General features: G+C 32.9%; 2 protein-coding genes across 5 annotated transcripts in view; one reads left to right on the top strand and one right to left on the bottom strand.

Annotated features, from left to right (window-relative positions):
* LOC126889923 (E3 ubiquitin-protein ligase MYCBP2) overlaps positions 1-27262 on the top strand; it is a 743799-nt gene that overhangs the window by 225301 nt on the left and 491236 nt on the right. The gene's annotated exons all lie outside the window — the stretch shown is intronic.
* Positions 1-27262, bottom strand: part of LOC126889925 (uncharacterized) — a 64252-nt gene that overhangs the window by 36696 nt on the left and 294 nt on the right. The window lies entirely within an intron of this gene.

The raw sequence follows: 27262 nt of genomic DNA on the forward strand, positions 1-27262 counted from the left end.
ATATAATTACATATTGGAACATAGTTTTTAATTCCAAATAACTTTTCTTTATAAAAATTCTCGATATTTTGAAATATAAAGGTAATTTACTCTTGACTGAAATTCATATTTTTTGACATACCTCGTACAAAATTAACAAAATTTGATATTTGATGGTTGCAGCTTATGTTATATACGATGCAGAGTATTTTATAAAGAATGACTTTTTTTCGTAAAACTGATATTAAAAAAGTTATCAATAGGTTCCATCCAAGTTACGCAGACATACTGTATAAGAGCTAAAAAAAATTTTTTTGTTGAACATTTATTATTGTTGAAGCTTATTATTAAATGTATTTTAGGTAAGTTTTACAGAAAAAGTTTTGATCACTCTGCATATACATTTTTTCAGCTGGTAATTTTCGGTTTTTGTATTACATTTTTGTTATCTTTCTTAGTTTTCTCAAAAATATTATTTCATTTTTAAACTAAAATAACTCAGTGTTTTTTAAAGATTACATCCCAAGCTTTAAAAAAAATAGCAAAAAAATTGTATTAGATTTATTCAAACTTGAGTAATACCGTCTTAAAGTGGTGGGAATTCTGTATAACTACGAAGTTTTCAAAAATTACATTTTTTGAGACATCGTATTATTTGAATTAAATTTTTGAGATTTTTTTTTAATAAAACCTCGTTTAGTAAGATGATTGAGAGTTAAGTTGTGCAAATTTGAGAGTTTTATAAGTAAAATTGTTTTAGTTACACATTTTTAAATCATTTTTAAACAAAATTCATGTAAGGCTCACTTTTCGCCAAGACCGTACTTATGTCCATACATTTTATTTCTTTTTATTACAACCATAAGATAGCTTATTTCATCTTCTTTCATGTCCAACTTGTAAAATTTATTTTGATCCATTAGTTAAAGAATTACATTAAAAAAACTCAACCGTGCACTTCTTCCAACGCTAGTTTACAGTGCGCCAATTTGTGTGAGAAGGGTGACTTTAGCGTTATAAATAAAAAAATTACAGAAGCTAGAGATTTAATTTTAGAAAAATCTTTATATAAGGTTTTTTTGTAAAATTTTCTGATTTTTTTAATGGTCAAGTCAGTTTTTTTTTTTTAAATTATATTTTCGGAGTTATTTAAAAAAACATCTAACTTCGCTGTTCATTTGTTTAATAAAAAATGAAGCACCCACTTCTCGAGTAGAACTTTTTGATATGTTGTTTATTAAACATTTCTTAATGAAATTACAAAAAGTTTTATCTTGTTTGATTTTTTCCGAAGTGAAAATCTAAACGCACTCCCCTAAAATATGTATTTGACGGTTGAAAGTCATCACTTTTATAATGTTTAAAACATTTGTCATTAATGTCACTGAATGTATTTTTTCGTAGCAACGAAGGGCATCTGCCGTAATATGCTTGACGACGGGAAATTATCAAAAAAGTTATCAGTTTAATTTAGATTTATGTACTAATAGCTTTCTATTGGTCAGAATCTCCTATGAATGAAATAATCGAAAAAATATTTTTAGCAAAAATTGAAGTAGCTTATAAAAACAAAAACAAAAATGGTGTACCTATTCATGAAGTCTATCGACAGAGTAAAAGGAAAATTGTAGCTCATGAAAAATTGTTCTTATTCGTTCAGTTTTAAATTGAATTGAAACTCATTGAAACTTTTTTTTAATAGTTAAAAAAGAGCTTTATTTTTATTTTCTATAACATTTTTATAGCATTTTATAGCAAGCTTCTAGCATCAAACCCAACGGAGTTGCGCTCAAAATAAAGTTGGCCCCTTTTTTTGCAAAAAAAAAAAACGTGAAATCTCCCCTTAAGTTGGATCGGTTCAAAGTTCTTATTTAGGAAAAAAATTGGTTTTATAGTAAATTTTTTTTTAATTTAGGAAAATGCCCTTTTTTCAAAATAACTTAAAAAGTATTAGAAAGAGCGGCTCCAGAGCCCTCCCCCTCGAGGATTTAAAATAATCCAAATTTAAATATTTGCAGTTCAAATGCTTTTATTTCAAACACATATCCCGCTTGCTTAAATATTGACACATACTTTTCTGAGGAATATTTAAAAAATGCCATAATATCTAATAAAGAGGTGGTTCAAGTTCAACGCATGAAACGAAAGGTAACAGATAAAGACGGTAATATTTCATATGTAAACAGACAAATGGTTATTGTTCAATTTGTAGGAAATGAACTTCCTCAAAATATAACAATTAATTTATGCAATTTCTCTGTAGAACCATATATATTCCCCGTTGTTCAATGTTTTAATTGCCTGCGATATGGGCATTCTGCCAAGCAATGTAAAACCAAATCTTCTCACTGTCGAAACTGTTCTAGCCTAAATCATACGTCAGACTCTTCTTGCGAAAAATTCTGCATTTATTGCCAAAATAATGAACACTGCTCTACATCCAGAGATTGTCCAGTATATAAGAAACAAAAAAATATCAAACAACTCATGGCCAGGGAAAATATTACATTTAAAGAAGCTGAAAGATTGCATGATAATCCATCTTATGCCAAGATTTCTACAAATAATAGATTTTCAGTTCTTAATAATTCCACTAATTTTCCCTCTCTGCCACTCCCCAGTACGTCCCAAACTCCAAATTCTAGCTTTTTGCTACGTAAACCCATTGTTCGAAATACTTCACCCAAAAGACAAGTGCAAAAACGTAAGCCGTCTGCTCCGGAGTCTCCACCTATTTCTCCGTCTCTGCCTACTTCTTCCCATTTTCAATCAAAAAAAACCAAATCTTCACATAATCCCATCATACCAAATCCTCACAGAGATGACTTTATCCAATATAAGGAAAAACTAACAAGTCAGATAATAACCGTAGTTAAACAAGTAGTTAATTCAGATTCATCGGAAACAAATTACAATTTAGAAGAAAATATTAGAAATATGATCTCCTCTATATTAAGTCCTTCAAATCTAATTCCAGAAATCGATATTGAATCTTGTTCTGATGATTCAATCCACTAATAAGATAAGTACACCCAATAGTAAAAACATTAAAGTTATCCAATGGAATATTCGTTCTTTCTCTAAAAACCATCCAAGTTTATTAAATTTTTTACACAATAATCCTGTAGATATTATAGCTTTATCAGAAACCTTCAAAAAACCAAACCATTCTTTTAAACTAAAAGGGTATAAGATTATCCGACAGGATCGTGCAAATGGCTTTGGCGGTGTTGCCATTGCAGTTCGCCAAGACATTAAATTTATAAATTTTCCTATTACTTTTGCATATAAAAAAGATTTAGAACTTTGCGCAGTTAAATTTCCGTCCTTAAATATCATACTAGTATCGGTGTATAAACCACCTAAATTAAATGTTTCTAAATCAGATTGGTCAAATATCTTTCGGCAATTTAATTCTCCTGTTATCTTCTGTGGCGATTTTAACAGCCATCATACACTTTGGGGATCTCATATTAATAAAGCTTGTGGTAATCAATTAGTAGAAGCCTTAGATGACAATAACTATGTTGTTCTCAATAATGGTAAACCAACTAGAATTTCTCGTCCAGAAGAGCTACCTTCGGCGGTAGACGTTACATTTTGCTCTGCTAGTTTGGCTAGTGATTGTTGTGTATGGGATGTCGTACCAGATGCGTTAGGTTCAGATCATTGCTTAATCAAATTTGAAATTATTAGGGATAGAGTTATAATAAATAAAAATCCAGCATCTAAATGGAATGATAAATTAGCTGATTGGTCTGCATACTCCACTATACTGGAAAATTCGTTAATTAGTACAAACCAAAATCTAAACTCCAATCTACTAAGCTTCTCTATTTTTATGGAAAAGGTCTCAGAGGCAGCATCCGCAACTATTCCCCTAAAAAGAGCAAGACAACAAGTAACTCAACGTCCAATATGGTGGGATACCGAATGCTATGATATGTTTCGTCGCAGAAAAGAAGCCCTGAACCAGTATAAACGTGTCTCAAACTATACAAACTATTGTCAATATCAAAATGTAGCTAGTCAAACTAAATTACTATTTTCTAAAAAAGCTCGAGATAGCTGGATATCTTTCATAAGCAATATTAATAAAAACACGCACCCTACTAAAATTTGGCAATTTATAAAAAAAATATCAAACAAAGACTCAACGGGATCGGGCAGTATATCAGCTGATATGGTGGACGATTTTTTTGAGTTTTTTATTCCCAAATTTGCATCAAATAAAATCGACTTCAGTAAATTTAATAGTAATGTAGCATGCAATGAATCATTTTATATACCTATCAGTTTGGAGGAATTACGATTAGCAATCAAACAATCTAAAAGTACAGCACCGGGTTTTGATAGCATTACATATAAAATGATTGAATACTTGCCTGAAATTGCTAAAGGAATTCTTTTAAATATTTTTAATAGTTGGTGGTTGCAAGGATTATATGACCAAAGTTTAAAAAAAACTGTAATTTGCTTACTTGCTAAACCCAACAAAAATTTAAGTCTACCTAACTCTTACAGACCAATTTCATTAATATCATGCATTACAAAAACATTTGAGAGAATTATCAAATTAAGAATGGAATTGCATTTTGAAAGTAATTGTTTATTACCTATTAATCAGTTTGGATATCGCAGAGGCAAAGGCACCTCTGAAGCATTAGCTCAATTAGTTTCCGACATTCAGAATGCACTTTCCGTTAATCTTATAACGGCATGCTTGTTTTTAGATATTAAAGGGGCTTATGATACTCTGGATATTGATATTTTAACTGTTCAGCTCATAAAATACGGTCTAAATTATAAATTCGCACAAAGAATCACAGATTTGTATAGGGACAGAGAAGTTTTCATTCGAGATTCAGAAAATCACATTTACGGCCCTCGATTATTATCAGTCGGAATTCCGCAAGGTTCAGTCCTAAGTCCAGTACTTTTTAATATCTATACTGCAGAATTACATGACATGTTAAATGAAACAAATAATACAATTAAAATTATTCAGTATGCAGACGATTTCTGTATATACAGCAGCCGTAAATCATATAATGAGTGTTTATGCGATTTGGATCTGATAATGCAATGTGTAAAAAGATGGTCTATGGCTTTTAATTTCACGTTATCCCCTGAAAAATCTAGCATCACCTTTTTCACTAGACATAGGTTAAGTTCCCCTACCAGTATAAATTTAAGTAATGTTGATATTAATGTATCCTCTCACCATAAGTATCTGGGCGTGGTTTTGGACAAAAAACTAACCTGGACACTCCATGTGAATCACATTATCAACAAATGCGAAAAAGGTTTAAACATGCTTCGTTGCATATGTAAAGCTAGATGGGGTGCCGACCCAAAGATAGCATTAATGTTCTATAAATCGTATATTCGGTCAATCATTGATTATGGATGCTTTTTATATGGTTCATCGTCAAAATCTAATTTATCAAAAATCGATCATATTCAATATAAGGCAATACGTATATGTATTAGTGCGTTTAAGTCAACGCCATGTGCTGCAATTCTAGCAGAAGCGCAGGAACCTCCTCTAAACCTTAGAAGAGAATTCTTGTCTAATAAGTTTCTATTAAAGACCAGGACTTTAGACTCACATAAATTATTAAGTAAAATTAACAGTCTCACTGAATATAACTTAACAAATTCTTATTGGAGAATTAAAACTTCTCCCCCTCTTACAGATGCTTATCTAGAAACTAACAACTTTAACATTAACACTAAACAAATATTACCCATATATAACCTTTCTATTGAGGAAATCGCAATCTTTCCAAAGATCATAAAACCTACATATAGAAACCTACCATGCCAAAACAATAAAATTATAAAATTAATCTTATCTGAATTTTCTAATTATAAATACATCTATACAGATGGTTCGAAAACATGTAATAGTGTAGGTAGTGCTTATTATGTTTCTAATATAAAAAGTGGTAATTCTTTTAGACTACCTAAATGTACATCTATCTTCACTGCCGAACTTTATGCTATTGAAAGAGCCCTAACTTACGCGGTTGAACAGAACTTTGGAGACACGGTTATACTATCAGATTCTTTATCTGCTCTTGAGGCAATATCACAACCAATAACCAAAAAACACAACAATGAGTTGTTATGCCATATTAGAAAGACAATCGCTCGATTTAAAAATAAGAGTAGTGACTTGGTCTTTATCTGGGTAAAAGGACATGCTGGAATCAAAGAAAATGAGATAGTGGATGAAATGGCAAAGAATTCGGCAACTTTAAATGAAATAGTAGATTTAACAATCTCCAGCGATTACATTCCAGAATTGCATAAAAAATTAAGAAAGAAATGGGAAACTATTTGGCTTAAGTTTGTACAAACTTCGAGGAATCCATACACTTACATATACCCACAACTTCCGCAAAATATCCCACACATATTTGATTATCACGTTACTCGGTTTTATTCCACATCCCTAAGTCGCTTAAGATTAAACCATGGCAATTTTCCTGCACATTTAGCTAAAATAGGAATGCGTATCAACTCTCTCTGTTCATGTGATAACTACTCTACTGCAGATTTAAATCATATAATCTTTAATTGTGAACTTAATAAAAACCATACGAAAGCACTAATTGCTAGACTTCGGGAGCGGAATGTAAGTTTACCGCTGAATATTTCACATCTACTAAGCTTCAATACCAAAACTATTAATGATATTATCATACAATTTCTTAAAGATTCTAAAATAAAAATTTAATATGACATCTTCAATCTTCAACTTTCAAATATCTGTGGCAAAAAGTTTATCTAATGCCATCCCCTCTTTGTGAACACACACACACATATCCCGCTTGCTACGAGAAAAATGTTTTTAGCTTTGTACTGAACGGTAGTAAAGGTTGTGCTGAACGAGGTAAAGTGTGAGGAAACCTAAGCTATGCATGTATCATAGAAAAAGTTCATGGCCTCCCCCGAAAATTGGTCTTGGATCCGCCCTTGAGTATTAGTGATACGAAAAATCTCAAAGAGTAAAAAATGTATGTTTTTCTTTTATAAATATTTTGGTTTTATTTTGTTTTTCTGTAAGACAAAAATTGGTTAAGGTATGGCTGTTCAAAATTTGCATACACTCGTAATTAGTGGTGAACTTTGAACCGGTGAAACTTACAGGTCATATAAAAAAAGTTAAGTAATTTGTAAATAGGTAATGATTAGTTTCATTTGGGGTATTAAATAGGGGGAGATTTTCACAATTTTTTTACCAAAAAGGCTTTAACTGTATTTTGAGCGTAACTCGCTTAGTTTTGATGATAGAAATTTTCATAAAAATTAAAAATACCTAAAACTTTTTTTAACCACTTTAAAAAAGTTCTAATGAGTTTTCCCCAAAAAGTGCTTCATTTTTTGGTTATTTCACGTTGAAATATTCGATTTGGAATTCGACGCATAAGAACAATTTTTTATGAACTACAAATTTGCATTTACTTGGTCGATAGATTTCATTTTTGTATAATCTACATTTTTGCTACTTACTTATACTAAATTTACAATCAAGATGCAGTAGAAATAAACAAATCAAGACACTTTAAATAGTACTAGGAGCAGTCCCGAATCATAATTTACAATGTATATACATTGTAAATCCCAAATCATGATTCTTTAAAGTTTATACATTGTAAATTATGATTCGGGAGTGCTCCTAGTAGCACTTAACGTGTCTTGGTTTGTTTATTTCTACTGCATCTTGATTGTAAATTTAGTATAAGAGTACTTACTTTTTGAGTTATTTGCGAAAAGCCGCCTGAAAACGTGTTTTTTTGTTGAAAAATGTTGAACATTTTCACTCGTATGAAGTAACTCGAAAAGTATTGACTGGACCACTTCGGTGGTGACATTGAAAATTACACGGTATCGCCATATTTCAGGTTCATTTACTGGGCTATAACACATATAAGTATTTGTTAAACTTGTCACATTTAGTAATTTTTTAAAGGGGGTCCCATTTCAAATTCTGCGGGGGGCCCCGACGAATTTTGTTACACCACTGAACACTCCTATCGTAGGGGAGGGAAGATCATGCACCGACGCGCGACGTTATATTTATATTGAGGCTTGAGGCAAGTACAACAGAAATCATTACAACAAACCGGTATATTTTTGTTTCGTACACCTTAAGAGGGCACTTGAAAGGGTTAAATTAAAAGACGTTATCCACTTATTGTAAAAAAGAGAGATACGTCTGGAAATAATAAAATCTATCGAAAAAAGCTACCACAACAACACAATAGAAATAAAAGTAGAAGACCTGACTGATTCAATTGAAGCTCGCAATGGGATACCAATGGGAACCGCCAGAAAATTTAACATGTTAAGTTAATTTCCCCAAAAAATACAAAATGCATGGTTATAACAGCAAATCTACTAAACTAAAATGTAAATTAGAACTGGTGAGTCAGATAATGTGATGAAGTTTAAAAATCTAGGCATCACACTATCTAGCTACGGAAAGCTCGAAACACAAATGGAAGTTCAAGTGAATAGAGAAAACGGAGCCTCAGGTTGCCTGATTGAAATAATATGAGGAAACAGGAATATTGAAAAAGAGATGAAAGGCAGAGTTTACAAAACAGGCATCACGCCAATAATGAAATATGCGGCAGAAATACGACCCGACACAGGGAACAAAAAGATTACTAGAAACAGCAGAGATGAAAACCGTTAGAAAAATCGATGGTAAGACACTATGGGACATATTGAGTAAGAGCTAGAAGTACATATTATACACTGTATACGACGTAGATGGTGGAGAACATCAAGGATGGCGATTGGGTAAGAAAAAGAAGAGTAGAAGGGAACGATCACATAAACTGAATAACAACAAATGGAGTGGTAAAGACGGCGACAGAGGGTTTGCCAATAAGAAGACGATCAGTGAAAAAAAAACGGACGGAACGATAACTTACCGAAGGCCCATTGAAAAACAGACAAAGTTATGTCTACACAAAAAAAGAGGAAGTAGAATATTTTGCAAAGGGTACACCGGTAGAAGCCATGTATCAAATTTGTTATTGCAATTTTTACTAACAAAAGTATGTATCTTAAGTAAGTTTTTATAACAGGAAACATTATCAGAACAATATTTATAACGATTTAAACTTCCAAAGCCGTTTAAGAAACCACCTATACAAAATTAGGTAAGATGAATGAATCATGGCGGAGAAAGTGGAAGAAGAGACTGCAATACACATATCTGGACCTCGGAGGTAAACTACACTATGTCATTTTAAGCAACTTTTCAGTGGAGCAGTTTGAATATTTAAAAAATCTTATATATCCCATAATTAGGTATCTTTCGCTCTGAGAGACAATGTGATCATATTTTAATCATAACATATAACTAGTTTGTACAATACAACTAATAAAGTAATAAAACGTTAAAATTTGCCCTAATTACTGTAATTAATGGTATTTTACAGTGACATAGTGCAGTTTACCTCTGAATGTTTTAAAAATCTTATATATCCCATAATTAGGTATCTTTCGGTCCGAAAGACAATGTGATCGTATTTTAACCATAACATATAACTAGTTTGTACAATTCAACTAATAAAACGTGAAAATTTGCCCTAATTACTGTAATTAATGGTAATTTACAGTGCCATAGTGCAGTTTACCTCTGATAGGTTTGATCTATACTTATAAAATAATTAATGAATTTAAACGTATTTAAGCTCAAAAAAATTAGCTAGGTACTTTTCATGAAACAAATTTTTATTTTAGTAAAATGTTATTACAGTAAAACCTGTGTTAACGGCCATCTGTCAAAATCGGCAACCTATACTAACGGCCATTTATATAATACCGACGCGGCCAAATAATTTCATTATTTTTAAAACCGATTTCATAGAAATTTACCAGTTAATATCGGCCAAAATATTTTTGTATAGGTACTTGTTGATAATACCCAATATCAATATTGCAAAATACCCAATACTATTTTATTACTTATCGTATTTATCTAAAATAAGATTAAAAATAATAATAATAATAGTCTCCCGTTTTATACCGCTCACGTGGCTTTGCGAGTATAGCAGGGTAGTCTGCTATATCTAGGGCCTACGGTATACAAGGAAGGTAACAGGGCCAGTGCTACGCTTCAACCGCCTATTATTACCCCTGGTTTTACCCAAGGTACTCATTTTATTCAGGCTGAGTCGACCTGGGGCCTATAAACATTTTTAAAAATGTCTAATTGTTCTTGCCGGCGGTAGGATTTGAACTCCGGACCACCGGCACGCTAGCCTAGCACACTACCACTCGGCTACGCCGGCCCTAAAGTAGAGCTTATATATCCCAAAGATATATCCAGCTAAAGATTAAAAATTACCTGCATAATAACCTGCGGTCGGTGTTGTCGAACACAAAGTTCTTGAAGCTCTATAATATGTCGTAAAATAGGAAACCGTTGTCGCTAAGAAACTTAATAAAAAAATAATAGCTGAGAAAGTGAAAAGTCTGGTTTAAATTCACAAGAGTTGGCCGAAAAATATAGTTTTGTATAATTATCAAGCTGTATTATAAAAAAACAACAAAAGCGAGTTGAGGAATTTTTTAAAACGTTTCACTAAACGTTAACATTAGATGTTTAACATCTGATAACAATCTGAACAGATTCTGTTTTTTCCGTAGTATACAGCCTCTGGCACTATACGCACTATAAAAGAAAAAAAATGGTTATTATGAGGTAATACCATTGTAATACTAAATAGGTTTTTTGTATGTACCAGACACAAGGTATGTTGTTTGGTTGTCCATTTAATTGTCTATATTTTATCTCAAATAGAACATTATTATTAATGAACCAATATGTATTTGTTGACTCTTGAAATAAAACAGAAATATGGGCTATTCCACGAATATACGACTGTCTGGGATTATCGCGACAACGCATATTTTAGTGTGCAACATAAGAAGTGCGAAAGTAAATGGCTCTAATAGTTGTTCCAATAAACAACAATGTATTTGGCAATTTACTTTCGTTCTTCATAATTTGCACAGTAAAATATTCGTTGTCGAGGTAATCCACAACAGACGTATGTTTGTATATAGGGTATAACAACAATGTTGTCAATTTTTTGCTGACATATTGTGGCTCAACAAAATAATAACATTTAATAATACTTGTTCTTTAGCTTACTTAGCTTTAGTAATTACTTGTACTTCTGTTTATTCTTTATAATTTTTTTTTAATTTAGCATAATTTTAAGTGATGCATATCTTTTGAAACTATGTGTATAATACCATTCGAAATAGAAACACCAATTTTTAAGAGAAGGTACACAATATTTGTTGATTGTTTATTACAATGTATTAATAACCACGATTTTTATAAAAACAACAACTATGTAACTATAAAAAAAGAATAGATAAAAACAAAGAGATTTATTTCTGTTAAGAAGAATAGTTACCTATGACCCGTTTGCCGGTAGGTACTCAGTGCACTAAGTCAACATAGTGGTGTTTGCCATCAGCACGCAGTTACCTGTAAGGTAAAAACACCCAAGTTTACATGGCGCTTTTTACCTCTCAAATTATTTGAACATAGTGTTCTATTTTTTTGGTGATTTCGTTTTCGTGGTCATTAGTACCAAGTGTAGTATACCTCTAGAAAGCTCTTGGAGAGCTGAGTGAGTTAAAAGAATAAAAACAAAACAACACCATGTCGACATAGTGTAGTTTACCTCCGAGGGCCAGATATGTACTATACTTTGCCATTGCAATGTACTAAGTGGTAGAAATTCACTGGTCAACTGAGGACTGAGGTTTAAACCAGAAGAGATCCTAAAACTACCAATAAGAAAATTGTTGTTCGTTGAGGTCACATAGAACTTATTAGGGTACGATTCCGACAACGACTGCAGACGGCAACTACAGACGGCAGTTACAGTTGCCACCATGACAAACGTCATTACTTTGCACTATTAATTTGTATAATTATTAGCAACTGACGTTTTGCCGGACAGCAGTCGCAGTCGCAACGTAGTGACGTCTGTTACGGCGACAACTGCACTGACGTCTGCAGTTTACTTTACTGCAGTACCTTTAGAATTTAAGGAAAAAACAAGCTATGGTACAAAGGGCTTACGACCATGTGCAAGAGACTAACGAGTCTCGCCTCATTTAAGAAGAAGAAGAAAAAGAAGGGTCTTCCAAAGGTTTACTTTTCATAAGATAGCTTTAGCTTGAACAGTTGTGAGTAATTTTCTAATATAATTTAATGTAAATATTATTAGTAATACATAAATAAATATATTTATGAAAATTAATTTGGTAATGATACATAAAACTTGGCACACTCTATATTTTTAACTCTCAAGGTGAAAACATTAAAATCAACAGTGTACCCAAGTAAAAAAATGACGTAATATTATACTTAATATAAAAATAGATGTTTAGGTCGTTTACCAATATGAAACAAAAGATAAAACAGTTATTAGGTACTGCTAAACACATAATATCCGTATTCAAGGTCTACATTATGCAAACTTTGTTACACTCAGCTGGAGACGAGTAAATAGTTCTTGGTGTATATAAATATTTGAATTTTTTATAACATTTTCATTATATATTTGCAGGTGCCGAGGTGCCAATCTAAACTTTTAAAGTGCTAGTAAAAATAATGATTAACTACAAATGTCAACCATTTTAGACAGTAAGATCATTTATTTGTTGGTTATAAAGTTAAAGAGTTTTATTGGAAATAAATCTTCATAATAAAATATACCTAACATGATGCTTAATATTTTCTTGTGGTAGGGTTTAAATTGACTATAATATTTTGTGGGACAAAAACCACATAATTATAATTAACATTGAATTTGACGTTTAAAACATCCAGTCCGGAAATCGCTAAAAAAACATATAAAAAATAATTAGAAAAAATTATGAATAATAAATGTTATATTTTCTCGTCAACTTGCGTCTTGCGATAAATGAATTTTTGAGTTAATCCGGTCAACTTAGACATCAAAATGCTTGGCAAATAACAAAAATTGCCGGAAAGCCAAATTTTGGTGGAGAGCTAGCGTATACCATAACAAATAAAGTTTAAAAAGTCCCCATCGATCCCATGTGTGCGTCAAAAGTTATTCGGGGTCAAAGGTCAAAATTTGAGATTTTTTGGATTTTTTTCGAAAACGGCAAGTTTTATCAAAAAAAACCTCAAACCAAAGTTGTAGATCTTAACATTCTCTACAAAATTTGTCCTTACAATTTTTTTCCTAAGAGTTACCATTCCTGAGATATCGCGATTTTAAAAGTTACTTTATACATTATATGCACATATAAGCCACGTGTATACATATGTGGCCCTTAAGACAAGTATAAATGCCTATTTGTGTCTCTTTTATATAGTATATTATACTATTCTGAAAATATTTCTTCAAAAGGTAATCAGTCCCAAACTGAATTTCCTCTATCCACGTGGCCTTGAAAAACATTTGGCTATACCATTGTTTAAAAAAGAACAGATTGTCTATTATAGGCAATGACTACAGTATTGTCCGTAGGTCTGGTTCATAATATTATCTGTTTCTTTTAGTGCTAAAGGTCCAGTTCAAGTGAATATAAGTACTATTACAAGCGTCTACCATTTAGTACCGTTTCCGTTATTTGTACAATTTTATAGTTTTAAAAATGTCTCAGTTTTGCTTTATTTGCAATAAACTTTTAAGTGAAACTAAAACAGTTGTGGTTGGTCGTGGAATGCCAAATTTAATCGAGGCTAGTGTCGAGAGAGGTGATGAGTTTATTGAGTATTTAAGAACTCAAAAATCCGTTACAATACACGTGAATTGCAGAAAATCATACATTCGGAAAACTTCAATCGCTGCAGTGAAAAGACAACGTGAGGAGGAACAGGCTAGTACTTCAAAAGTAAGTCCACCTCATACTAGAACGCGAGTAAGTAAATCACATTTTTGTTTTAAAAATACTGTTTATTTTGTGGCAATGAAGCCAATAAAGAATCTGAGATAGAGAAAGCACAGCATCTTCGAAAAATAATTCGTAACGTGACTACACTAAAATTCAAAGAATCCCTGTTGAAATTAGCTCAAGATCGTTCTGATGATGTCTCGAAGGCAGTTCTTGAACGTATTAATTTTGAGTATGATTTAGTCGCTAGTCGCTGCTGATGCAAAATACCATGACAGTTGTTACAAATCTTTCTTAAAACCTAATACTGGTCGTAAAATTGGCCGTCCACAAGATGAAACTGTAAACTCTGCGATGGAGAAAATGTTTCAACATAGAAACGAGTGATGATTGCCAGTTTTCGTTGGATGAATTAAGGAATGTTTGTCAAGATGTAGTTTTAGATGACAGAACTATAAAAATACGATTGAAATTGAAGTATGGTAGTAGAATTATTATTACAGAAAAGCCTGGAAAATTAACTCAGTCACATTTGAACAATTTTTGAACATCCAGCAAGAGGAAGAGGAAGAAGATGAAATCGAAGAAGACTTGACTGTTGAAGTAGACTTTCAAGAATATGAATCTGATTAAAATATCTAAAGAGATCAAAACAATAGTTAACCTAATAATCAATAGCAATATCAATAATCAATATCAATAATAAGGTAATATCTAGAACTTGACTGGTATTGTTTCCTTAAATTATCCTAAAATTGTCAAAACAGTTAGTGGAGTAGGCCTACAGGGGAAACCACGGTAAAAAAACGCGCCGAGTACTACAGGTGGTGTGGAAACGTGTGCATATCATGTATAATGTGACTCTTTGAATCGCGATATCTCAGGAATGGCAACTCTTAGGAAAAAAATAGTTAGGACTATTTTTGTAGAGAATTTTAAGAGCTACAACTTTGGTTTAAAGTTTTTTTTTTGATAAAACTTACCGTTTTCGAAAAAAAATCCAAAAAATCTTAAATTTTGACCTTTGACCCCGAATAACTTTTGACGCACACATCACACATGGGATCGATGGGGACTTTTTAAACTTTATTTGTTATGGAAATGTCTATATAGACCGGGTTATTACTTTTGCCTCGGTTTTGCGGCATCAGCCATGTACTTAAAAGGCGCAATTGTATGCCTAAAATTGACTTCAAATTCTGATCTTTTTTATCTTTGTTAGTTATAGATTGCCTCTTCTAGCGAAAAATTCCGTAGTTTTGTACACAAATAAAAGAAATATACCAGGAAAAGAAAAAAGCTTACTTGAAGTAGGTGTCAAATCAGACACAAGCGTATAAAGAAATAAAGATAACTAAAGAATAGGAAATGAAACACATGCACTTGTAAGAATAATTAAAAACGAGCACTAGGAACATTTCTCAAAAGAACTGCGGAGCATGATTTGCGCTCACGTTCCATGTTCCATCCCACTCTTTTGACCGCGCGCGATCTTTCTCCAGGAGAATTTGATCATTTGATCGTGACTTGATCTGAGTGGAGCGAAGTGGCAGACTAGTATGATGAGTATGAATTAGTAAACTAATTAAATTAGTAGAACGGTCAGGTGAAGGTATCTACGATTTTCGCAGCTCGATAGATTATTTCAGTACAAAATCATATGTGTACTTACATGGTACAATTTTAACTGCCTACTGGAGTAATAGCCTCCCTAATGGTAGGGGAGCCCAAGCGGGGATTTTGCAGTTACTCGAGCGCGTCTGATTATCACATAGGGAGAAACCTTGTACCCTGAAAATGTACCTCTACTATATATTGGCTCTTAACTCTTAACACAGGGGTGTTCGTTAAGGGTGGTCCTTAACGCTAAGGTTGGCGAAAAAATATATCCTTTTATAAAAACTCAAAATCGTCAGATTAAGATGAGATAAGGTAAGTACATGACTAAGATGAGATAAGGTAAGTACATGCAAAAGAGTGTATATTTCAAAAATCTGACGATTTGAGCGGGGCGTAAGGAAATGGGCGAGTCCCAAAGTTTCAGAAAAAAAAGCGAATATTTCGCGAAATGAACGTCAGATCGAAAAACTAAAAAATTGGTGTTCAATATTTTTCAAAAATCTATCGGATGATACCAAACACGACCCCCCACGGAGAGGGGTGGGGGTAAATTTAAAATTTTAAATACGAATCCCGCGATATTCCGCGAAATGAACAATTTATCGAAAAACTGCAAAATACACATATTCAATATTTTTGAAAAATCTATCGAATGGCACCAAACACAACCCCCCACGGTGGTAGGGTGGGGGGTTACTTTAAAATCTTAAATAGGAGTCCTTAAGGTGAAACAGTAGCGATCAACAGGTAGCGAAAACGCGTTCCAAGATTGCGGCTGTAATTTTGAATATTTTTTCGAGATATTTGGCACACGTATTCGTAATATAATAAAGAATGGCGATACAGAGCCCAATTTGAAAAATATATTAATATGTGGAAATTACTCTGTTATTAAATACAATATTAAAAAAACGAGCCTGTACCGCCATTAAGAAGAACAAAAAAATAGACTTTCTTTAAATAAACTTTTTTATCTGATGCCTAGATTTTGTGTCATTTTGGAACTACTAATGAAATAAAAAATTTTAGTAGTTCCAAAATGACACAAAATCTAGGCATCGGATAAGAAAGTTTATTTGAAGAAAGTGTATTTTTTTGTTCTTCTTAATGGCGGTACAGGCTCGTTTTTTAATATTGTATTTAATTACAGAGTAATTTCCACATATTAATATATTTTTCAAATTGGGCTCTGTACCGCCATTCTTTATTATATTACGAATACGTGTGCCAAATATCTCGAAAAAATATTCAAAATTACAGCCGCAATCTTGGAACTCGTTTTTGCTACCTGTTGATCGCTACTGTTTCCTCTTAATTTTTATTGCAGATTTGGATTTCTTACGTAAAAATAAGTAACCTTTATTCGAGACATTTTTTCGAATTATGGATAGATGGTGCTATAATCTATAACAGGAAAAAACGATTGTTGGAAATTAAATTAAAAAATGGACAGTCTCCCAGTTTATGAAAAACTTAACTTAATTTTTTTTTTTCGTTTTAGGACCCACTCTTCACAACCCAATAGGTCCCCATAACGCTCGAGTAACTGCAAATTTAGCATACTTTCCTCCCCTACCGTAAAGGTGGTATTCTATTTTCTCAAGTCGTTCGAATTTTATTCAAAATGCTGACCTTCTTCTAATGCCACCAAAACACTTCCCGCAACAAAAAATAAGCAATTACAGTAAACAAAAATAAGCAATTTGTAATAGATAAATAAAACCAAAGAAACAAAAACTATGATGATAACGGGCTATTCGCGGTGTGCAAGTACTTGGAGGGGATACGAGAAACGATCGTGCGAGAATAGCGGATATTGTAACTTTCTTAAATAATTCATTGTCAATTGAAATTGTCAAATTGACGTATATTTCATATCTACTGTCAATGAAGAAGAAAAATTATATATTGCTCCACAATATTGATATGATATGCAATTATTATAGAAAGGTAAATTTATTTAATTGTATTTTGCTTGCAGTACTGCATTTTAATAAATAATTTTATTTACTACATACAATTGTTTACGTTTTAATAACATAACCTGAATCTTATTTTTCCTTCTTATTATTTTTTTGGACTATGGCCTTGACAATTATTCAGTAACCAGGACTAATATAATTTGCCAATATAACTAAAAGTGCGAATAATGTTGCTGAGCGTAGAAACCTGGTGTCGCTTTGCCGAACTTGCACGGTCCCAATAAGAAGTTGGGTGAGGCGCCTTTTTGTCAAACCCTTAAAAAATAACAATTTTTTCAAGCAATCGGTCAAGTGCTTCACAATAAAAAATAATTGTATTCCTAAAATACCTTTAATTACGGGGTGCTCCTAATTTTTTTGATCGGCAGTGTATACAATTGAACAATAAATTAGTTAGCATTATATATTTGGTTGGTTAATTATATTGTGCAAGCGTTGTATTATACGTGTCTATGATTATCTCTTAACCAATAAGTACTTGGTCCCTTTTTGACGGCGTGCGATGCCTTAATGGGAATATTTATTGGTGTCTTTGTCTTATTTTACATTACCAGGCCAATATATCCAATAATACATGACGAGTGAAAAGTTTGGTAAAGCTACATAGTTCCATATTGCATGGGTTTTCCATATTTTGTTTCTACGTGGATTTAAATTAATGTTTCTAAATTAATGATTTAGTTAAAACATATTTTCTTCTTCTCGCAATTTCTAAATTATTCTGCTAGTAGTGCTAGGCTAACCAAATATCAATCTTACTTTAATAGATGTTAAATGTAGTGGTAAAAAAACTTAAGGGTTGTTGCATATTTGCTTTCACATTTTAGTCCGGAAGGCCGCATAGTAAAACAGAGTCAAAAAAAGAAGTACCACTAATATAATAATAAAACAAACCATAATATTATTATCTCACCACCAAGAAATAAGAAATAGCTGTAAATATCATTCAGATCAGTGAAGAAGAGAAATAAAAGGCATTTACTAGCGTTTTGAAGGACTGATTGGGAAACCTTCAAACAAGAACCGGGAGCAATGATTATGTAAAGTTAAAAACAATCGAACACCTTGACTCCGAAGTAGAGCTATTCACAAAACAGATCCAAGAAGCAGCATGGAACAGTACACCAACCATGCTAACTCGAATAGAAGGAAAAAATTACCCGAAAGAAATAAAATATATCATCAGGTCGCGGACGTTTCCCCAACTGTCATCAATACGACTAACTTCACGCGTAACTTTGATACGAGAATTGTAAAAAAATATGCATTGAAATCCAGATCCCGTAATTCGTTAAGCGTGATAAAGTGAGTACAAAGACATATGTACATATTTCATTCTTTGTAATTACAGCTTCAATTTACCGTACAATCCGACAAGCCAGTGCTGGCGTGTGACCTTGAGCGAAAATACACAGCGACAAATGCAGAATACGAGAATGTTAGCCGCCACTTCTCGCTTGTCGGATTGTACACTTCTCGTAGACTCTGCCGATAAGGTAGATTCGTGTTGGGGAAAAGTCGCGCGCCCGATATCATCATCATATTATGTGACCACTGACAGCCCATGGAGAGCCATGGTCGCCCGTTGGGGTCTGTAGATGCTAAAGTTTTACATGGTGTGGATGCCAGCCACACGTATAACTCTTCAAAAGTTCTAAACGATATATCTAAAATATTACTTCCTTGTTTGCTTTTTTTTGACATCTTTTCGGCTTTATGTGTTTTTTGTCTGCTTGTTTATAGTTGACTATGCTTTCCATTCCTTTGCTTGTTGTTACCATTCTCGTATTCCTAGGTCTTTCGTATCCTGGTTAATACCATCAATCCATCTCTTTCTAGGCCAACTAGGCCTACCTCTCGGTCTCTTCACATTTAATCTTTTCTTAGTACGTTTTGAGTCTGAGTCATATGCTTGTTTGAAATCTACAAATAGATAATGTAGTTCGGTATTTCGTTCGTAGAATTTTTCCAGCATTTGTCTTACTGTAAATATTTGGTCTATAGTCGACCTGCCTTTTCTGAATCATTGATAATCCCCTGTTGTTTGTTCCATTATATTGTTTAGCCTTCCTTCCAATACAGTCGAACCCGCTTATTAGAATACCTGTTAAAGGAATATCCCGCTTTAAGGAATAGAAATTTGAGGTCCCGAAGCGTTTCTACTAGCCACCAATGATCGGTTATTAGAATATCCCTGTTAAAGGAATACTTTTACTTGGCACGAAGGCTATTCCAATAAGCGGGTTCGACTGTATTTTGTTATCCAACGTTTAGTAGTGGTATTCCACGGTGATTATTGCAATCTAATTTATCTCTCTTCTTATGTATAGGGCATATCACAAAAAGCAAAACGTTTTACAGAACATTTAAAAAATAGACCTGGATCTCGCGTACCAAAAAAAGTTGATTAATAGCAAGCTGAAAATTTGTTAATAGCTTAACGGTGTCTAGTTGGACAAACTTTGATGCATGGGAACACTGGAACAGGGGAAGTTTTAATTGTGGAACAGGTTAAAAATTTGAAACGTCAGACTACGAAAACGTTCCATGTATTTACGAAAGCGTTCCATGTATTTTGTCGGACAGAACTTCCAATTGATTTGTTACCATTTCATTAAACTCTCATGCAAAAATCAGGCTGGTGTTTATCACCAACTGGGCATTTTAATGAGGAACACGAAGAACATGTCAAATGACAGGATTCATGTTGGTTAGTAATAGCAGTCTGATTATTGAATGAGAGTTTAATGAAAGGGTGACAAATCAATCTATTAACAAATTTCCAGCTTACTATTAATCAACTTTTTTGGTACGCGGGATCCAGACCTAAAACACATTCCAACCAAACGAGGGATATGGCCGTGGAGTGTGGAGGGTTAAAGCGTAAATAAAAAAATATGTAGACAATTTTCAATGAATTATGGAGTGTGAGTAGACTGTGGACTGGATTGTGTCGAATATTAGGGCTTCCAAGTCTCATAAATTGTACTTCAAAATCATTGGTAGACCAATCCAGTACAAAAAATAAATTAAACAAAAAATTAACCAATAATCATCAATATTGTTATAGTGATGCTGAGAAAAAAAGGAATTAAACTTGCTCTGATATACATGTAAATACAAAAAAGATATTTTACCAAATCAACAGCAAAAAATTACTTTGCTATTTCACATATGTCTAATTTGAAGTGACATCCCACCATATGGACAACATTTTTCGATATTGAACCAATTTCGTTAATTATAGACTTTTAATTAAAATAGGTCACTACTTAATTTACTAAATGGTGATATGAGTATTATGACATTACGATAAAATCAATAAACATTATTATAATTAAAAACACATCGATTTATTTGGCTTGAAGAACTTTATAGGAAGTAGAATCGAAATTGTTTACAGAAATGCTTATGCAGCTTAAAAGTGTAATTAATAGGTTCATTTCAGGTCAAACGTATCACATTTTTCATAAGAAGGTTAACGCTCAAAGAAACTTTGATGAATGGGTATATTAAAAGATTTTATCGTTTTTAATAATAATAATAAACGGGTTTATCTCAGTTTTTTAAATAAACTATTCCTAATTATCATGCACAAAATTTACAAAATTAATACACTTGCAAAAACGAAATGGTGAATCAAACTTAATAACTACAGAATCAATAAATAATAAAAATGTGTAACAAATTCGTATTAAAAATAATGAAGAGGTATTGTCAGGAACTATGACCACATTTTTGAAAAACCCAGGGACCAATCAATTTTTGATTAAAGGGTGGCATAGGCGTAACCAGGGGGCTTTGGGGTTATAACCCCCCCCCCATTTGGATGTACTTTGAGCTCTATACGCTTAACACCATTAATATTCCATACCCCCCAAAGGCCATCAAGTAGTTGTAACCCCCTCCCCCACCCTTCAGGATCATCCTCTGGGTGGCACGAAACACACACTAAGAATTTTGAACGTACGATGGTTGAAATCTACATAGGGGCTTGAACCAGGCCCGCCGAGAGGGGGGTACAGCCGGTATATTTTACCGGGGCCCGGCAATGTAAGGGGCCCGGCGTGGACCAGACCAAAGACGTAATTTTTCTTGTTTTTTGCTCCTCACTTTATGTGTATAATGCGTTTAGTTAATACTCAGCTATATTTAATATGACCTATACCTCTATTTTGAAATATAGGGCCTATAGTATTGAGGCGACTGATAATTATTTTGAGCCCGACGCAATATTTCGCTGTGAAATATTTAATATTGTCATTGATTGTATAATAAGCAACACAAGAAGATTTAATACAGCAATTGAAATTTATTCGCTATTTAACATGTTATGGACATTCTGAGATGAAGATAACGACAATATAAAGAAAAAAATATATATTGAACGAGTTTATAAAGAAGACGATAGAGCGATATACAAAGAGAATATTTGTGAATCTCACCTTTCTCCAATAGATTTACTTAATAAAATTAAACATCATAAATTGGAATCATTATATTTCACGTCGTTATAGCGTAAAGAATATTTTGCACATTACCGGTGGAAGTCGCAAAAAGTGAAAGATCGTTTAGTTTTCTTTCTCGCATAAAAATGCTATGAGATCTAAAATGAAACAGGATCAGTTAACTGGCCTAGCAACTTTGTGTATTGAAAATTATTTGGTAAAATCATGCGATTTTTCGAAAATTATAGACATCTTTGCCAATTAAAAACTAGAAAAGCACCGGTATTGTAAATATTTTCACTATTATAAAAATATAATCAAAATTTAATAAAAGTTATATTGGAAATGTGTCTTATTATTTATTATTGATAATTTTATTTCCATAAAAATAAAACAATTTTTTTCGATCTTCACTTTTTGCCGGGGGCCCTCTCTTCACTTTATACCGGGGTCCGCTCATCCCTCTCGGCGGCCCCGGCTCGAGCAATCATATAGAATCTTTCTCCCTTCACTGATCGTTTCAAGCGGTGAAGGGACAATGATTCCATATTCCATATGATAGCTCGAGCCACTATGTAGATTTCAACCAACGCACGGTCAAAATTCTTAGTGTGTGAAACAAACTTACCACTTCATCCGAGGAGACGACTTGTGTTAATCAATGTGATTTGTGATTCTCAAAAATAGTTAACAAATGGAACTCAGATAGGACAATAAAGTTTAGATCAATTGTATAGATCAGTCACGCCCGTGTTTATGAAATTTCAAATCTTTGGAGTATAAAAATAAACAAAAGCGTGATGCAGCATAATATTATGTATCGATTGTAAAAGAAATAAATATTGTTGGTTTTAAAACTCAAGAAGTCAAATAAACAAAAAATTAAATCGACATAAATATAGACAAGAAATAAAAAATCAATGAATCGAAGAAATCGGGAGCACCGAGATTTGGTCTTCTTTAAATCCATTGTCTACAGTCCAAAGACGTGTATCTCCTTCTCATAATATATCCGTCAATTCTTGTATAAGCAGTGGTATAAGCCGTTTGATATATTTTTAATATTAGCTTTACGATCCATAATTACACTACTCCTTGTTTTTTTGAATCGAAACTGAACTGACTCGCCTCCAAATTCAAAAATTGCCAAATACGTATAAACCATCTCTCGCCCTCACCACTGTCTCGATAGTAACAGTTTGCTGTCTCGCCACTGTACTCGTTACGTGTAATCAAGCCATTAAAGATTCCATAGTAAATCACGAGGGAATACCAGAAAAAAACCTCGTGATACTATCCCGACATCGTAAGTATTTGGTCTTACATTTAGTTTACTCTCAAAAATAGATTTTATATTTATTGGATATTCTTGAGCTGGGGTTGATTTCATGTAATCGAATAAACTATCTTTCAGTAAAGTCGTCCCAGGAACGCAACTCATAAATATTGGCAATATCATTTCAAAGTCTTCTACTTATGTATAATATATGTCTGAATTGCCGATATAAATGAGTCAGATTAAATAAATTATTAGAAGAATTTTTTACTAAGCAACAACATTTTTGTTTAATTTAGTAGTATTTTGTATTTTAACAACGACACCCGATTTGGACGTTGAAACGTTAATAAAATAATTTTTTTCAATTTAATTGTGGCTTTATTTCCCATCTAAATAATTAATTATAAAAATGTCACAAGGAAATAGCTTCAGAAACAACTGTTTTTTTTTCCTGGTGATTTATTATGGGCTTATGGGCAAGGGTGGATTCAGGGAAGGGGCCATGGGGGCCATGGCCCCCTCCGAGAATTTAAAAAAATATAAATTTAAATATTGGCAGTTCAAATGTTCTTAGTTTTAAACACATATATAACAGGGGATAAATATGTTTTCTGGACTAGAATTGAACAAAAGCAGTAACAGAAGCTTCAAGAATGACGTAGAATGTTTTATAAATCGAAATATAGATAAGTGCCAATTGTTAGAACGATCTTGGCAGCCATCAAAATCCTATCAATTTCCATATTCTATACACACAAAGAATAAAAAAGAAATGAAGCGTTACTTGGATCACCAGAACTTACAACAAAGGAGTTGGTTGGTATTTTCAAACAGTCAAAAGGGATTGTTTTACAAGTATTGAATTTTATTTTTCTAATGAAAAATATGGTCATAATAAAGGGATGACAGCCGAAAGCCTTGTCATGAAACCTTTAACATCTTTCGCCAAACTCATGGGCAAAGACGGAGCCATACAAATCCATGAGCAAACATCATATCACAAGGAGTGCGTTGAGGTTTAGGTGGATTTTCTACAAAGTTATCACAACCCGCAAAATCCAGTCAAACCAGAAAGAATCTCAAAGGTCTAAACAGATACAAGAAAATAAAGAAAGACTACGACCAATAGTAGAGTCTATAGTGCTCTTAGGTCGACAAAATATTCCTCTATAAGGCTGTCGTGATGATGGCCTTCTGCTTCTGGACGAAGATGCTGAACCTAGCAATGAGGGGAATTGTTAAGATTTAAAATCTCATGAGGAGATAAGACTATTCCACGACACCTATCCGCAGCAACATACATTAGTAACACCAGTCAAAATCAACAATTAATAACATGTGGTGAAGAAATAATTGAACAAAACATAAATCAGGTTCAAAGTGCAAATTATTACTCTGTCATATTTGACGAAATAACCGACGTGTCCCACGTAGAACAGCTTTATCTACAGGGCCTATTTTACCACTAGGCCCGTGAGGCACCTGCCTCGGGTCCGCATTTTAATGGGGCCCGGAAAGACCACCAAAAACATTTTTATTGAAATAGTAACAACATAAATTTTCAAAATTCTTTCATTTTGCGAACGAGAAAGGATAAATGATAACAATAAGAGTAGATTGCCTTGTCGGAGTCAATAACAATAAACAAAATTGTTAGACACCACTCCAAATTATTAACAAGAGTTATTATCTTCACTATTATCTTTTAAGTATAAAATATACCATGCATAATATTTATTCAGAATGCACTACATTTAATATTTTAGTTTGATGCCGATTTCTGGATTATTCAAGATTAGGACTTGCTTGATTGTATTTGTTTTCAGTCCTGTGCTTCTTAAGTACAACTGTTCTATTCATTAATCATTAGTCCTTTTATTAAATTTCTTTAAACATTTATTTTTCTTTACTAATCGTTTCGTTATTATCATGAGTTACAAACATTTGTGGCAGTGAAAAACGATAAAAGCAAAAATTAAGAGAACAGGAACGGCAGACACAAAATGATGCAATATTTCATTGATATGTCGAGAGAGTGTTGAGATGCACGTTAGTCAACTTTTATTGCTATCTAATGTACCAATAATGAACTCTATACCTATATAATTTTTACTCATGTTTAAATATAAATTTTATTTATTGTTAATAAAAAATTAAATTACTGGTGCAAGTAAATTTCTATTAAATAATTAATACATTTAAAAAAGTTACTATTCTTCTTTTGCTTCTTCTGCGTGCGATTAGAATTACTCCTGTTTGTCTGCATCTTATTCTGTTTCAGTTGTTGTTGACTGCACATTGCCTTTCCACCTTTTCAGCGGCCTTCCAACGGGTCTTCTGCTTCTGCTATATTGCTTGTTATTTTTATAGATGTTCGCTAATCTATCTGGCTCCATTCGGTTTACATGTTCGTTCCAGTTTTCTTTCTTGTTTTTATCCACCTGTTAATATTTTGAATTTTGCATCGTTCTCGTATGCTTCTATTGCTTTGTCTGTCTCTTGATGATATGCCCGCTATTGATCTTAATACTTTGATTTCGATATTGTTGATTTGTTGTTTCTTCTTGCTTGTATCGGTCCTTGTCTCTGCTGCATATGTAAGGATTGGTCTTACTTTTGTCTTGTATACTTTTATTTTGCTTTCCGTGGTCAGATATTTTTTCTCCATATGATTTCTCGTAGGCAACCACTTACTCTTGCCGCTTTTGTTGCTTGTGTTGTGGTCTCTGTTCTTATATTCTTGTCACTAGTGATCTCTACTCCTAGGTAATTGAAAGTCCTCTATAGTTAGGGGGCTGAAAATTCTGTAGTGTCTCGGACCCTACTTGAAGTAAAATAGGCACTGTTTATCTAAATTTTAAATACATACACAATAACAACATTCGTGAAAACTTTGTCAAGTTAATTGACGCGTATGAGAACATAAAAACAATTATTAGTGAAAATCAAGAAAGAGGGGAAGAACAACGCCTGACAGATTGACAGGAGAAGCATTGGAAAAAATAGTATTAAACTTGTTGAAACAACTGCACTTGGATCCGAAGAAATGTGGATGAATCGGTAACAACTTTAATAATACTTTAATAACAATAACTTTTGAATGTCTATATAGAACTCAAAAGTGTGTAAAAAGTGCCTTCAAATTCACCATTTTAACCGTAATTTTTAAAAATTACCCCTGGCCCCCCGGTACACCTCCCCAAAAAAAGTTCATGGCCCCTCCCGAAAATCGGTCCTGGATACGCCCTTGATTATGGGATCACTACAGAAGAATTTTAGCGATAAAAATAAAGATAAAGGTCAAATTCAATCATTACCTATTAGAAAATGTTTTCACCAAGTAACAAAAACAAAATTTGTTTAATTTATTCAAGGGCGGATTCAGGGAGGGGACCCTAGGGGCCATGGCCCCCTCCGAGAATTTAAAAAAATATAAATTTAAAAATTGGCAGACAGAGCTAGAAACATAAAAAATACTTTAATAACGCTTTGAATGCCTTTATGACACTCAAAAGTGTGTGAAAAGTGCCTTAAAACACCATTTTAAACCCAATTTTTAAAAATTGTCCCCAGACCTACGGTATCTCTCCCAAAAAAAGTTCATGGCCCCTCCCGAAAATCTGTCCTAGATCTGCCCTTGAATTTATTAATGTTTTAGATTTTGAAAACGATTTCCGAAGTGGAAATCGAGACGTCAACATAAACTTATTTTAAAGTAAAATTGTAGCTTATTCGTATTCCCAATAAATGTAAAGTTTAGAAAACAACAGTGTTCAATGTTTCAGTTATAAAATAAACGATTAGGTATGTATTATGTTTTATGTTTTTGCCAAGATAAGAATGATTGCATACCTAAATTTGTGTTGAATGGCATAATAGTTAAATATATTATTTATTATTTTGCGATAAAAGTAGTTTACCCCGCGCTTGCTTTGATCTTTGCATTATAATTTAGATTAACATATTTATAAGTAGGTATAGGTATATTCGAAGAAACTCGTTGAATGCAGAACTGAAAAAATGAATAGAAT

This window comes from Diabrotica virgifera, chromosome 8 (genome assembly GCF_917563875.1).
Source record: "Diabrotica virgifera virgifera chromosome 8, PGI_DIABVI_V3a".
NCBI lineage: Eukaryota > Metazoa > Arthropoda > Insecta > Coleoptera > Chrysomelidae > Diabrotica > Diabrotica virgifera.